The sequence below is a fragment of the Acomys minous genome, assembly GCF_964271855.1.
Source record: "Acomys minous genome assembly, chromosome: 14".
NCBI classification, from domain to species: domain Eukaryota; kingdom Metazoa; phylum Chordata; class Mammalia; order Rodentia; family Muridae; genus Acomys; species Acomys minous.
In genome coordinates this window covers 50,321,226-50,334,162 of record NC_140496.1, presented here as the reverse complement: position 1 = coordinate 50,334,162, position 12,937 = coordinate 50,321,226, and the positions used below count along the sequence as shown (strand labels likewise).

The window sequence follows — 12,937 nt, the reverse complement described above, 5'->3', positions numbered from 1 at the left end:
GAAGAAACGGAAAGCCTAACTGATCCTTAAGTCATTTGGAAAATGGGAATATAAAGGCCTAGAATTTTCATACAGAATTAGCAGCTAGACGTGTAAGTGTGAACCTGGCAGTGGTGATGCACTCTTGTAAGCCCAGCACTCAGGAGGCAGAGGCCAATGGATCTCTCTCTGTGAGTTCAAGGCCAGCCTGGTCTACAGAAAGAGTTCCAGGAAAGACAGGGCTACACAGAGAAGACTTGTCTTGAAGAAAAGGAAGGGAGGGTGGGAGGGAGGGAGAGAGGAAGGAAGGAAGGGAGAGAAATGTAAATATGTGGGGGAAAGTGTTATATAGCATTATATAGATACATATGTGCATGTGTGCCTATATACATGCATATATGTGAATATTTAAGACTGAACATATTATATCAGTGAGGAAACAGAATAAAACAAAAGAATTGAAAGAAGGCACAAGGAAAAGAAAAGGGCTTTCAAAGCATGGGAGGATTGTGCCAGCCCTGCGCCATGGATGCCAAGGGTGAGCTGGGCCCCTCGACTCACTGCAAGCCCTGAAATTACTTTGCATTTTCGTCTCTGATTGGCCTTTATTACATCAAATATCATTGTATACTCCATTATAGATCTTGGAATTTGAAGTTTATACAAATGGAGAGAGTGAAAGGGGAATAAAATAAAAACAAATTTTAACATCAAGAGATCTGTCAGAGGTATGACTGGAGACAGGGCAAAGCTACATACTGAGGTAAGGTTTTAAAATACTGCCATGCATCCTTTAAGGAGAAATACAGCAGGCAGCTTTGTGTGAGCTTTGAAGTGTGAATAAAAAAAAACACAGGTGCTGTGATAGCCTGACGACATATTCTTATAGAATGACTATCACATACTTATATGGTGACTGTCATATACTTACATGATGACTCACATATTTACATGGTGACTGTCACATACTTACATGGTGACTATCACATACTTACAGGGTGACTGTCATATACTTACAGGGTGACTGTCATATACTTACATGGTGACTGTCACATACTTACATGGTGACTGTCATATACTTACATGGTGACTGTTACATACTTACATGGTGGCTATCACATACTTACATGGTGACTGTCACATACATGGTGATTGTCACATACTTACATGGTGACTGTCACATACTTACATGGTGACTATCACATACTTACGTGGTGACTGTCATGTACATGGTGACTGTCACATACTTACATGGTGACTGTCACATACTTACATGGTGACTGTCACATACTTACATGGTGAATTCCAAATGGCAATTCATTTGAAATCATAGAACCTGAGCTCTGCTATTGACTGGGAGAGCAGTTATTTACACATGTGCACACCAACGCCCTGTGTGCCTTGTAGGTAGAGGGAAGCCTGATGCAGTGGGCATCTTCCTTTGATGAACTGAGAATCTCAGACAACCTTAAGGATCCTCTTTCTGTGACTCAGGTTCAAGGAGAGCAGTGAAGAGTCCTCATTGGCTATCCAGACAGCCAATGAGGGGAGGGCAAGCACTGGTTTTGCTGTTTGCCTTCATTTATTCAGGTGCTTATTTCATTTGTGGGGGGCAGGAGCTACTTGGCACATTGGCAGAAGCCAGGGAGAGATGCTGCCAATCTGTGCAGTCCTTGCCTCTGGCTCCAGTGTTCCTTCGGAATATGTTATGTGTCCACCTTGCAAGAAAGACAACCGGAAGTGCCGAGGTGGGGAGCAGGTCTGTCTCTTGCCGTGCAAATGCTTCCATTTCCCTTGGGCACGCCTTGCTTGGACCAGTTCTCCTCCTCCAACCCCACCTCCCTCCTTCTACCATGGGAACCGTCTCTTGCTCACAGCCATTTAGTGGCTGTCACCTCCTGCCAGGCTGCTGCTCCTCTTTTCTGCCTCCATCACTTCTCCAGCAAATGCAGCCTCGGCTCCAAATGGCAGAGCCCTGGCAGGAATGCAGAGCTGAAATCAATACCTAATGCTTCTGGGCCTCGCTGTTGCCTCTGGAAAAGGCAAGCTGGGGCACAGTGTCAAGGCAAGAAAGGACACTGCTGAGGAGCAGATTCCCTCCCACCCTCCAGAAGGAAGAGGCTTCCTGGATAAGGGATGGGGTGTCACTAGTGTGGATTCATGGCCAGCCGTCAGGAGTGTACATGCATGAGGACGAGTGCAGAGGTCACAGAATAGAGTGAAGGTCAGCGCAGCAGCTCTGCGCCACCATGTCCAATGCTGCCGTCCTCTGCGCCCAGACAACAGACGGACAAAACAAGTCAAGGCCTTAGCTCACATCTGCTAATGAGGAATTGCCTCTCCTCGTATCAAAACTGCTCAGGTGTGGGAGAGAAGACGCAAAGGAGGCTGCTACAGATGGACCTGGGAGCTCTGACACCTGATGCCATCAGTTTGTTTCAGACTCTGGGGAAAGTGCAATCCAGACCCTAATACTCAGGCTACAGACACATTTCTGGGAAGTTCACAAAATGAAAAGCCTGTGGCTGGGCCTCAGGGGTAAAAAGCGTGTTCTGCCCTTACAGAGGAGCCAAGGTGGGTTCCTCGCAAGGCACTGGGTGGTTCATAACTGCCGGTAGTTCAAGCTCCAGCGTCCTGCACACCTGCTTGCCTCCTTGGGCACCTGCATTCCGTGCATCTACCTACACATAGAAACACATGCATATGCGTAATTGAAAATAAAAATAAGTCTTATTTCAAAGGAAACCCAGGGGTTCTTTCAGCCAGCAGGATCACACCGTGCGGGTTTCCTTTTCCAAGTACGTTGAGATGCATTGCCTATTAACCATGACTCAGCATTCAGGAAGTAAGGCATGTCTATTCATGTTCCCACTGAGCTGCACTGACTGGAGAAGATCAATGACTTTAGCCACCTCATGCTTTTCCCAGTTTAATTTAGCAATTCCTAGAGCGAGAGAAATGGCCAATCAAACAAAGCATGCCGGGTGGTGAGCTTAGATGGCACACTTGTAAAGGGTAGTTAAGGCTCACTGTAAAGGTATCCTCAGTGCTGTTCATACTGCGAGCTTGTCTTCCGTTTATTCTTCTTTTTCTATTAGTTTAGAAAGCACATTTTATAATATTTCATTTTTATTATTTTTAATTGTATGTGGATCTTTGTATATACATGTGTATGTGTCTGTGTGTATAGTGTGTCTTTGGGTGTGTGTGTGTGTGTGTGCATGCTTGAATGTACACATGCAGGAATACACATGAGTGCAGTTGCCTTTAGGAGCCCACAACAGAGTTTTCCCTGGAGCTGGAGTGACAGGTGGCTGTGAGCCACTGGACATGGGTCCTGAAAACTGGACTCAGATCTTCTGCTACAACAGCGTTTCCTCCTTATTTCGGAGCCATCATTCCAGTGTAAGAAAGCATGTTTTTAACAGATAGAAATTTTATCTGCTTAGTTGTAAAGCAGAGAATGGAGTTCCTGGGCACTGAATTCGTGTTGGGAAAAGTAGATGTTGTTAGTGGTAGGATGCACCGCAGCCTTGGCTCCAGGCACCCCATTCTTTCTGTGCCATTCAAGTCTGTTTTCTAGAAGTAGTTTTTCATCAGAATCCTTCAGCCATTTTCTTCTCTAGGGAGGAACACACCAATTGGTTATCTAGTACCAAATGGTCAGTTCTGAAAGCATGTGTGTATACACGAGTAACAGGATATGAACTGACCACCACCACCACCACCACAAACAACAACAACAACGTGTTTTTGTTTGAGAGGGGGAGACCACAAATTTGAAAAAAAAAAAAAGAGTGAAGAGTACATTGTTGGGTATAGAAGAAGGAAAAAACAATCCTCCAAGCTGTCTGGGCATGGTGGCATGTGCCTTTAATCCCAAGCACTTGGGAGTCAGAGGCTGGAAACCAGCCTGGTCTACGTAGCAAATTCCAGGCTAGCTGGGACTACATAGTGCAACTCTGTCTTAAAATCCAACAACAATAAATAAAATCCTTCAAGGGAGCCAGGGAGGGGGAGGGGAGATGAGAAGGGAAGAGGAAGAGAAAAAACAAGAAACATGAATAGGCCAGGTGTTTAAAGACTGGCAATGTATGTCCTAAAAAATAAAAATGTTGGGAACCAGTGGGCCACTTGCCCAGGTCACCTGACACTGTGTCCAGCCATCTCTTAGTCCTTGCCTTTGGAGAACTGTCTCATGGTGAATACTTACCCGTGACAATTTGACACTTCACATAAATATTCTTTGAAAGATACATAATCTTTGCCATGAAACATGAGATTTGTGCCTCATTTTAAGTGCAGTAACCTTGCTGTTTGAGGTGCCAATTGCACTTGAATTACAAGTTGCAGATCAAATGTATTTTTGATGATCACATTTGACGACAGTGAATGGTGTGATTCAGGGAACCGTGGTAGCACATGCGACAGATGAAGATCACATGTGTGAACCCCCCCCATGCACCCCCCACACACACACCATCCCCACACGCACCACCGCTGCCACCACTGGCTGGAGAGAGCATTCAGATTTCATGAGCAGTTGTCTCTACGTTCTGTGCCCTGCCTCTATGCTAGCCTTACCTTCAAGTTGCTTCTGGTTTGAGGCAGACAAACGTAAAGTGTAGGGGAGGGAATGAGGGATGGAGGGAGGGGGGAGAAATCGAGAAAGCACCCCAGTGCTCATACGTACACCTTCCAAACTCTCTAGGCCAGTGGTCCTCAACCTGTGGGTTGCAACCCCTTTGGGGCCTTAACAGCCATTGGAAAACACATGTGCTTACATTATGATTCATAACAGTAACACAGTTACCATATTAAAGGGTCACAGCATTAGGAAGTTTGAGACCCTTTAATATAGTTCCTCCCAATTTTCATGGTACTTCATATTATAGTTTTGCTACTATTCTGAATCGTAATGTAAATATGTGTGTTTTCCACAGGCTGAGAACCACCACTCTCTAGGCTTTGATAACTACCATTGCATTCCCTGAGGCCACTGAGGCTGTAGCTGTGTTTACAATATGCAAGACATGGAAATAAGTGATTGTCTATGGATGGATAGATGGATAAAGAAAATGTACCACAGAGAGAGAGAGAGAGAGAGAGAGAGAGAGAGAGAGAGAGAGAGAGAGAGACTCAAACTAACAACACTTGGCTTGGTGGCAAAAGAGCCTGTCAAAGCAAACTAAGGACGAGTTTATTTGAGTTCGTAGTTTGAAGCTACAGGCTGTCCTGGAGAGGGCAGATTGGTGGTCATGCCAGGCAGCTTTTCTTGGAGTGTAGAGTCCGGTCTGAGGTAAAACGTGGTATTTATCTTTCTGAGTCTGGTTCAATTCGCTTATATGATAATCTCCTAGCCCACCTAGGCCTCAGATGTCATAATTTGAGTCTTCTCAGTGTGTGTATCACCACATTTTATTTATCTCTACACAAGCTCTAACACTTGTCTTCTGTCAGTACTGCTGCAGTAAACATGGATAGGCAGTTCTGTGGAGCTGGAAGCTGAAACAAAGTTTTCTTCCACAAGAGGCTTTCATTCATGTTTTATCACAGCAACAAAAAGTAATGAATACAGCCCATAATATCTTGAAATATTTTTCCCTATGTCTTCCTCTAGTAACTTTAAATTTTTAGATCTTACCTGAAGATCTTCGATTCATTTGGGCTGATTTTTGTAGAGTGAAAAATAGGGGTCTAGTTTCATTCACCTTCTAGTGGTTCCTGTTTCCTAGCCCTGTTTATTACAGAAGTTATCTTTTCTCCAAAGTATGCTTTGGCACTGTTGATAAAATGCAGATGACTGTAGCTCTGTGAGCTACATGTCCCTTATTCCATTCCATTGGTCTACATGTTTGTAGTGACTATCATGAAGTTCTTGTTACTATGGCTTTGTAGTATAGTTTGAGACCAAGTATTTTGATTTCTTAAGTACTCTCATCCTGCTTCAGGATTTCATTGGCTATTATTTGATTCTGAATGAATTTGTTTTTTCTATAGTCATGTACTGATATATATATCTGCATCTCCACTGTTGGTAATATAACATTTTCATAACATTGATTCTGTTGGGCCATGAACATGGTAGGTTTGTTTTTCATTATCCTAATATCTTCTTCATATTGTAAAGATTTTGTGGTAGAAGTCTTTTAACTCCTTGATTAATTTAATGCTTAAGGTTAGATTTATTGCATGACTTTTCCATGATTTATACCTTAGCAAGTTCATTATTGAATGTAGGAAAGTTGCTAATTTGTATATATCGAATTTGTATCCTGTTACTTTACTCAAAATATTTATTATATCTAAGACTTTTGTAGTGCGATCTTCAAGGTCTTTTGCGTATAGTATTGCACTGTTTCAAAATAGAGATAATTGGACCTTGTCTTTTCTATTTATATCCTTTTTTCCTTTCTCTTCCTTTATCACTCTAAGACATCTGTCATCTCTCTGAGTAAGAATGGAGTGAGCCTCTTTACTTCATTCCAGATTTTCTTATTTTTCCCCATTGATTGTAACATTGGCTATAGTTCTGCCAGCTCCAGCTTTCAGCCAAACATATTTTCTGTGTAAGCCTGTATTATCTGGGAGTTAATCACCAAATGTTATTGAAGTTAGAAGAGACCTTTCTGCCTCTGCTGAGATATTGTGTGGTTTCCGTAGGAGCTTGTTGGTATAGTTTGTTACATTTATTGACTTGTGTATGTTGAATCATCCTGGCATCCTTGGAATGAAAGCAACTTAATCATGGTATGTGATCTTTCTAATAGCTTGTTTGATTTAGTTTGCATAGATGTTATTGTCCATCTGTGTTCATCGAGGAAGTTGACTGAGGCTTTTCTTTTATTGTTGTACTCTTATCTTGTTTTGCTATCAGGATAATACTTTTTCATAAAGTGAGTCTGGTGGTATTTCTTCCTTTCCTATTTTAGGGGATAATTTTGTTGACATCCTTCTTTAAACATCTAGAAGAATTTAAAAGTAAGCCTGTCTAGTCTTGAGCCTTTCTTTGTTAATTTTTGAAGGTCATATATATCTAAAATATTTATGTATTTTACATGATTTGCCATATTTTTATTACAGTTTTTCCCAAATCATCCTTCAGTTATAATTGATATCTTTTGTAATAACTTTTTTCCTCTAATTTTATTAATTATTGAGTATTTTCTACCTCTTTTTTTTTTCAGTTAGTTTGGGTCGGAACTCTTCAATCATAGCATTTTAAAGAACCAACCATTTGTTCCATGAATTCTTTGTATGGTTCTTTTATTCTCTATTTTATTAATGTCTTCCTTTACCTTCATTATTTCTTTCAGTCTATTGGTTTGAGGCTTGTGGGTCTTCTTTTCCTAAGATCTTGATACATCATTATGTTGTTGGCTGATACCTTTCTGAGATTTTCATTTTGTTTGGTCTTCTGCTTTTTTTTTTTATTAAGTATTTACAGATATAAACTTTCCTCTTAAAACCACCTTGCTGTATCCCAAACATTCTGGTAAGTTGTTTATAAGTGTTCATTTTATTCTTGGACTTTAAAAAATTCCTTCCTAAATTCTTTAATTACCTAAATACAAGAACCTATCCATCAGTATCTGTCGGGGAGGAAGGGGAGGGTTCTGTAGCTTCTATGATATTGAATCTCCATTTTATTCTACCACCTGATAAGGTACAAGAATTTTTTTTTTGTATTTGTTAAAACTTGCTTTGAGTCCTAAAATGTACTATTTTTAGATAGAATCCCATGGGCTGCTATAGAATCTGTATTTTTTATCTGTTGGATGGAGCATCCTGAGATTTCAGTTAAGTCCACTTTGGTCTGTGGTACAATTTAATTCTGAAATTTCTCTGTTGACTTGTTGGCTGGATGGCTATCAGTTGGTAAGAGTACAGAAGCAGCCATTCTTACCATCTGTGTCCAGACACCTATCTTTTTATGTCCAGAATTGTTTGTTTTAGGAAACTGAATGCGCCCGCATCTGGTGCTTAGTTACTTAACAACTATTCCATCTTCTCAATGGACAGTTAGCTTTAGCCAAGTGTACCAACTTTAAAAGAGTAAGAGTTCTTAAAAATGTTGCATCTACAGTATTTTCAGAGTTACAGAAAACAAGTTTTGTAGTTATTCATGAACATGGAGGATTTTGTCAAAAAATACAGACTAAAGTATATGTAATAACTATATAGAATTTTCATTTTAGAAAGTGGCACTCACTTTCAGAGGACTCTAAAAATTTGTAACTCAGTTTTCTAATAGCACACTGAAGTTACTCTTACTCTGTTAAACAACATTATTTTATTAGTAGGTAGAAACCAGGGGCTCAGAGTTATCAAAACTGTGTTGTTGTTGTTGTTGTTCTTGCTGCTGCTGTTGTTGTTGTTTTACGAGTTTAATGGTCAGAAATGCTGGCAACTACTTACCATGGTGGACAACTTGTCAGGTGACACCACAGATCATTTTGCACAACAGGTGGACATGGGATGGTGACAGCTTCAAACCACCAAGAGGGCTGTGGTTTGCCATGGGATTAATGAGCAACCCAAGGCTGGGTCCGGTCAGTCCTAAGAAGAGCCTTTTGCAAGTTGTATCTAATTGGCAGATCAGAGTGACTGAGTAGTGAGCCCTCCATGTGGGAGGAGGTGGCATGCTGGCCCAAACTATTCTGGGCCCGTGACATACTGCAAAAGCTGGCTTTAAAAATAAATTCTCATAGCAACTTTGATACTGTCAAAACACTAGTTATTTAAAACTTCTATTTGCCTGGATTATAGATAATCAAGAGCACACATGAAAAGTGCATAATTGTCTTTTATTGTATAATGTTTGCAGAATTGTCTTCAGTATTGGATTTTCACTGCATGTGGCTCTCACATATTTTCACTTCATGGCATGAAGCTCTCATAGGGTTTGCTGTGTTAAAGTTACCTGCGTAGTTATCATATATTTTTCATGGATACAAAAGTATGACTGTGTTATGATATTTTATTTTGATGTAATATACAGATATCAAATTCATAATAATTTCTAAAATGAGTGAGATGTAACAGGAAGCCTTAGAATTTTTGCCCATAAACTCTACTGGATTGTTAAAGGGCAGACATTCAGTTTCCACATCCAAGCAAATGGAGATATTGAATATTTCAAAGGGAATTATGGTTTCTAGCAAGTTATAAAACTTTGTGAGTGATTGCTGTTAACATATTTAAATATGGACAGGCATGCATGTAGTTCCATAGTATTTCATTAAAATGCTGTATTAAGTAAAGACTTTAAGTATTTAATTTTCATTGCTGTATAAGTTGTAAAATAGAAACAGGAAATAAAATTGCATTCCACATAGCCTGCTCGGTAGTAAAATAGTCATAAAATCATATGCATGTACAAAACCTCTCCTATAATTGATACTGGATAAAGGTATTAGGTGAAATCCCTCTTAAGCACAGTCTGGGAGAATGACGGGGGTTTTCACAGACCAGAACAGTGGGCAAGTGAGCACTGCTCTAAAACGTGTCCTTGCCTTGGAAACTGTTGATCTCTGGGGATGTGTGGAAAACTGAGTGCTCAGTCTCCCTTCTGTCACTCTTGCTCTTCATCCACGGCTACCTCAATCTATGTGGTTGTCTTTCTCCCCTCCACACATCCAATCCTTTGATGGTTTTGTTTAAGTGTATCCTTGTTGTTTTAAAAGAAAATACCATCATTCTATTTTACTAATAAAAACTCAGAAGGCAGATGCTGGGGTGAAAACCTGCTAGCTCAGAGAGGCAGAGAAAGCCTCCAGCTCACCTTCTTACTTAGTTCATGTCTCGATGGAAAAGGCCTAAAAGGCTCGCCAGCTCAGCTGACATCCCAGGAAGCAAAGGCCAAAAGACCCAAGGCCAACAGCTTGCTAGCTGAGAGCTCAAAAAGCCAAAGGCCAAAGAGCTGAAAAGCTAAAGAGCTAAAGCTCCTTCTACATGCTGTCTTTAATACCCCTCACCTCAAAAGTCCCTCCTACTCTTTAATCCCTGTCAGCTGGTTTCTTGCTCCACCTCTTGACCTAGGGTTAACTTTATTAAATCCTGTGTACAGAAAGACCTTGGATTAAAGGTGTGTCTTATATCTGGCTGAACCACACCTTAATCATCTGTTTATAATAAACAAAAAGTTATTAGATTAAAAGTGTGTGTTAGGGCTCAACCCCAAGAAACAGGGATTTACAGTTCACAATCTCAGCATTCACAATGCAATGTCCTGCAACATTTCCCCCCTTTTGTCTAAATAAGAGACCTTTTCTCTAACATCAGTAAACAATATACTATTGGGCAAAAATTACATTCACTGTCCTTGAAGCCACTTCCAAGATGACACCCACACCAGTTTTCCTGTTGAGAGAGGGGACTGATAGGTCCCAAGGCATCAGTCAGCTTGTGAGTAACATCAGTGCCTGCCAGGTGATTGCTGAGGCTGTAAGAACCACCCTGGGTCCCTGTGGCATGGACAAACTTATTGTGGACGGCCAACGCAAAACAACAATTTCTAATGATGGAGCCACAACTCTGAACTTCCTCAATGTTGTCCATCCTGCCGCAAAGACTTTAGTGGATATTGCCAAACCCCAAAATTCTGAGGCCGGAAACGGCACCACCTCAGTGAACCTGCTGGCTGCGGAGTTCCTAAAGCAGGTGAAGCCCCACATGGAGAAAGGTTTACATCCTCAGGTCATCATCCGAGCTTTCTGCACAGCCACCCAGTTGCTGTTAACAAAATTAAAGAGATTCCTGTGACCGTGAAGAAGCAAGATAAAGTAGAACAGAGGAAGACGCTGGAGAAGCAACGACAGCCCTGAGCTCCAAGCCGACCTCCCAGCAGAAGGCCTTCTTCGCCAACATGGTTGATGCTGTGATGATGCTCGACACGTTGATGCAGCTTAAGATGATTGATATCAAGAAGGTTCAGGGTACCACCCTAGAGGAGTCTCAGCTGGTGGCTGGTGGCTGGTGGCTGGTGGCTGGTGTTGTGTTCAAGAAGACTTTATTTCATGATGAGTTTGAAATGCAGCCCAAGAAGTATAGAAGAACCCCAAGATTGCCCTCTTAAATGTTGAGCTTGATCTGAAAGCAGAGAAAGATAGTGCCGAAATCAGAATCCACACAGTGGAGGATTACCAGGCAATTGGTGACACCAAGTGGAGTATTCTCTATGACAAGTTAGAGAAGATCCATCAGTCCAAAATCATCTTGTCCAAACTCCCTATTGGGGATGTGGCCGCACAGTGCTTTGCTGATAGGACATGTTCTGTGCTGGCTGAGGAGGATCTGAAGAGGACGATGATGGCGTGTGGAGGCTCAATCCAGACCAATGCTCTGGTTCTAGATGTCCTAGGCAGCTTCCAGGTGTTTGAAGAAACTCAAATTGGAGGCACAGGGTACAATTTCTTCACTGGCTTCCCGAAGGCCAAGACATGCACCACCATCCTCCGTGGTGGCGCTGAGCATTTCATGGAGGAGACAGAGAGGTCCCTGCATGAAGCCATCATGACTGTGAGGAGGGCTATAAAGTATGTGGTGGCTGGTGGTGGGGCCATCAACATGGAGCTCTCCAAATACCTGCGGGATTACTCAAGGACCAGTCCAGAGAAACGGCAGCTATTGATTGGAGCATAGGCCAAGGCACTGGAGATTATTCCCTGACAGCTATGTGACAACGCTAGGTTTGACGCCGCAAACATCCTGAACAAGCTGCGGGCTCAATGTGCACGGGGAGGCATGTGGTAGGGGTGGACACCAACAATGAGAATATCACTGATAACTTCCAGAGCTTTGTGTGGGAGCCAGCTGTGCTGCATGTTAATGCCCTGACAGCAGCTTCTGAGGCTGCATGCCTTATTGTATCAGTGGACGAGACTGTCAAGAACCCCTGCTCCACTGTGGGTGCTCCCCAAGCAGCTGGCTGGGGCCAAGGCCAAGGCCACCTACATCAAGAGGCAGTCTGCACATCTACCTCCCTGTGAGGTGAATTGGGAGTGAGGAAATGGTTGCTTGGTTTGCTGTGTTCTCACTGGATGTTATTTAAATAAAACCTAAAAGTTAAAAAAAAAATTACATTCATGATGTCTAATCCAGATGTATTTAGTAACTTTGAAGAAAGTATTCTACTCTGTTATCTTGATGAGTTCAGGGTTCTGTACCTAAATCACTTTGTATCATAACTAGTATTTACCAATCAAAAACTATTTTAATACTGTAACTATTTAGTCTTCAACCCCATCAGAGACCTGAAAAAGATAAATATTATCCAAATAAGCAGGAAGTGCAGAGCAAGCAACTTGTGAAACTATTGAAATGGCAGATACTGATGGCTGGCTGGACTTTCACCCAAGATATCTCTGCAACACTGGAGCATCATCTTCAGCTTCCTGGCTCAGATTCTCTGACAGACTTTTCTGTGAAGCAGTTATTATGAAGGACTTGCCTACCTTGTCCTTGCAAAACTCGGCAATTGACTTTCCTGAATCCAGTTTGTCCAGTATTCTGTCTGCAGTAGAAGCAAGGACAATTCTTTCCCAGTGGCTAGCTTGTCACATACAAGGTTATCTCCTAAAGGAAATTTTTTTTGATGTTCATCTTCTTCTTCAAATTTGAAAGGGTATGCTACCAGGAGCTGACATGTCTCATTGTCAAAATATTCTCAAACTAATAAAATGTCTTTAAATACCATATTCTACATATCTTTGAGCCTTCTGAAAACACTCTATTTATAGTATATCTGAATTACTAGTTTCTAGCTATATACTGACTGATTAATTTAGAAAACTAGTACCTAACAAAACCACAATGACTGTTCATTTATATTTCTCAATTATCCTTAACAGTTTGTGATAGTAGCTTTCAAAGGGACTAGAACTTCACATTGCATTTTAAAGAATTGTGTAGGTATAATACCTTAAAAAGACCCAATACATAGTATGCTGTAACAAAA

General features: G+C 41.4%; 1 protein-coding gene and 1 pseudogene across 5 annotated transcripts in view; both read left to right on the top strand.

Annotated features, from left to right (window-relative positions):
• NR3C2 (nuclear receptor subfamily 3 group C member 2) overlaps positions 1-12,937 on the top strand; it is a 302,223-nt gene that overhangs the window by 87,098 nt on the left and 202,188 nt on the right. The gene's annotated exons all lie outside the window — the stretch shown is intronic.
• On the top strand, positions 10,163-12,007 carry LOC311582699 (T-complex protein 1 subunit eta-like; annotated as a pseudogene). The gene has a single exon. The product of its transcript is annotated as a T-complex protein 1 subunit eta-like (transcript).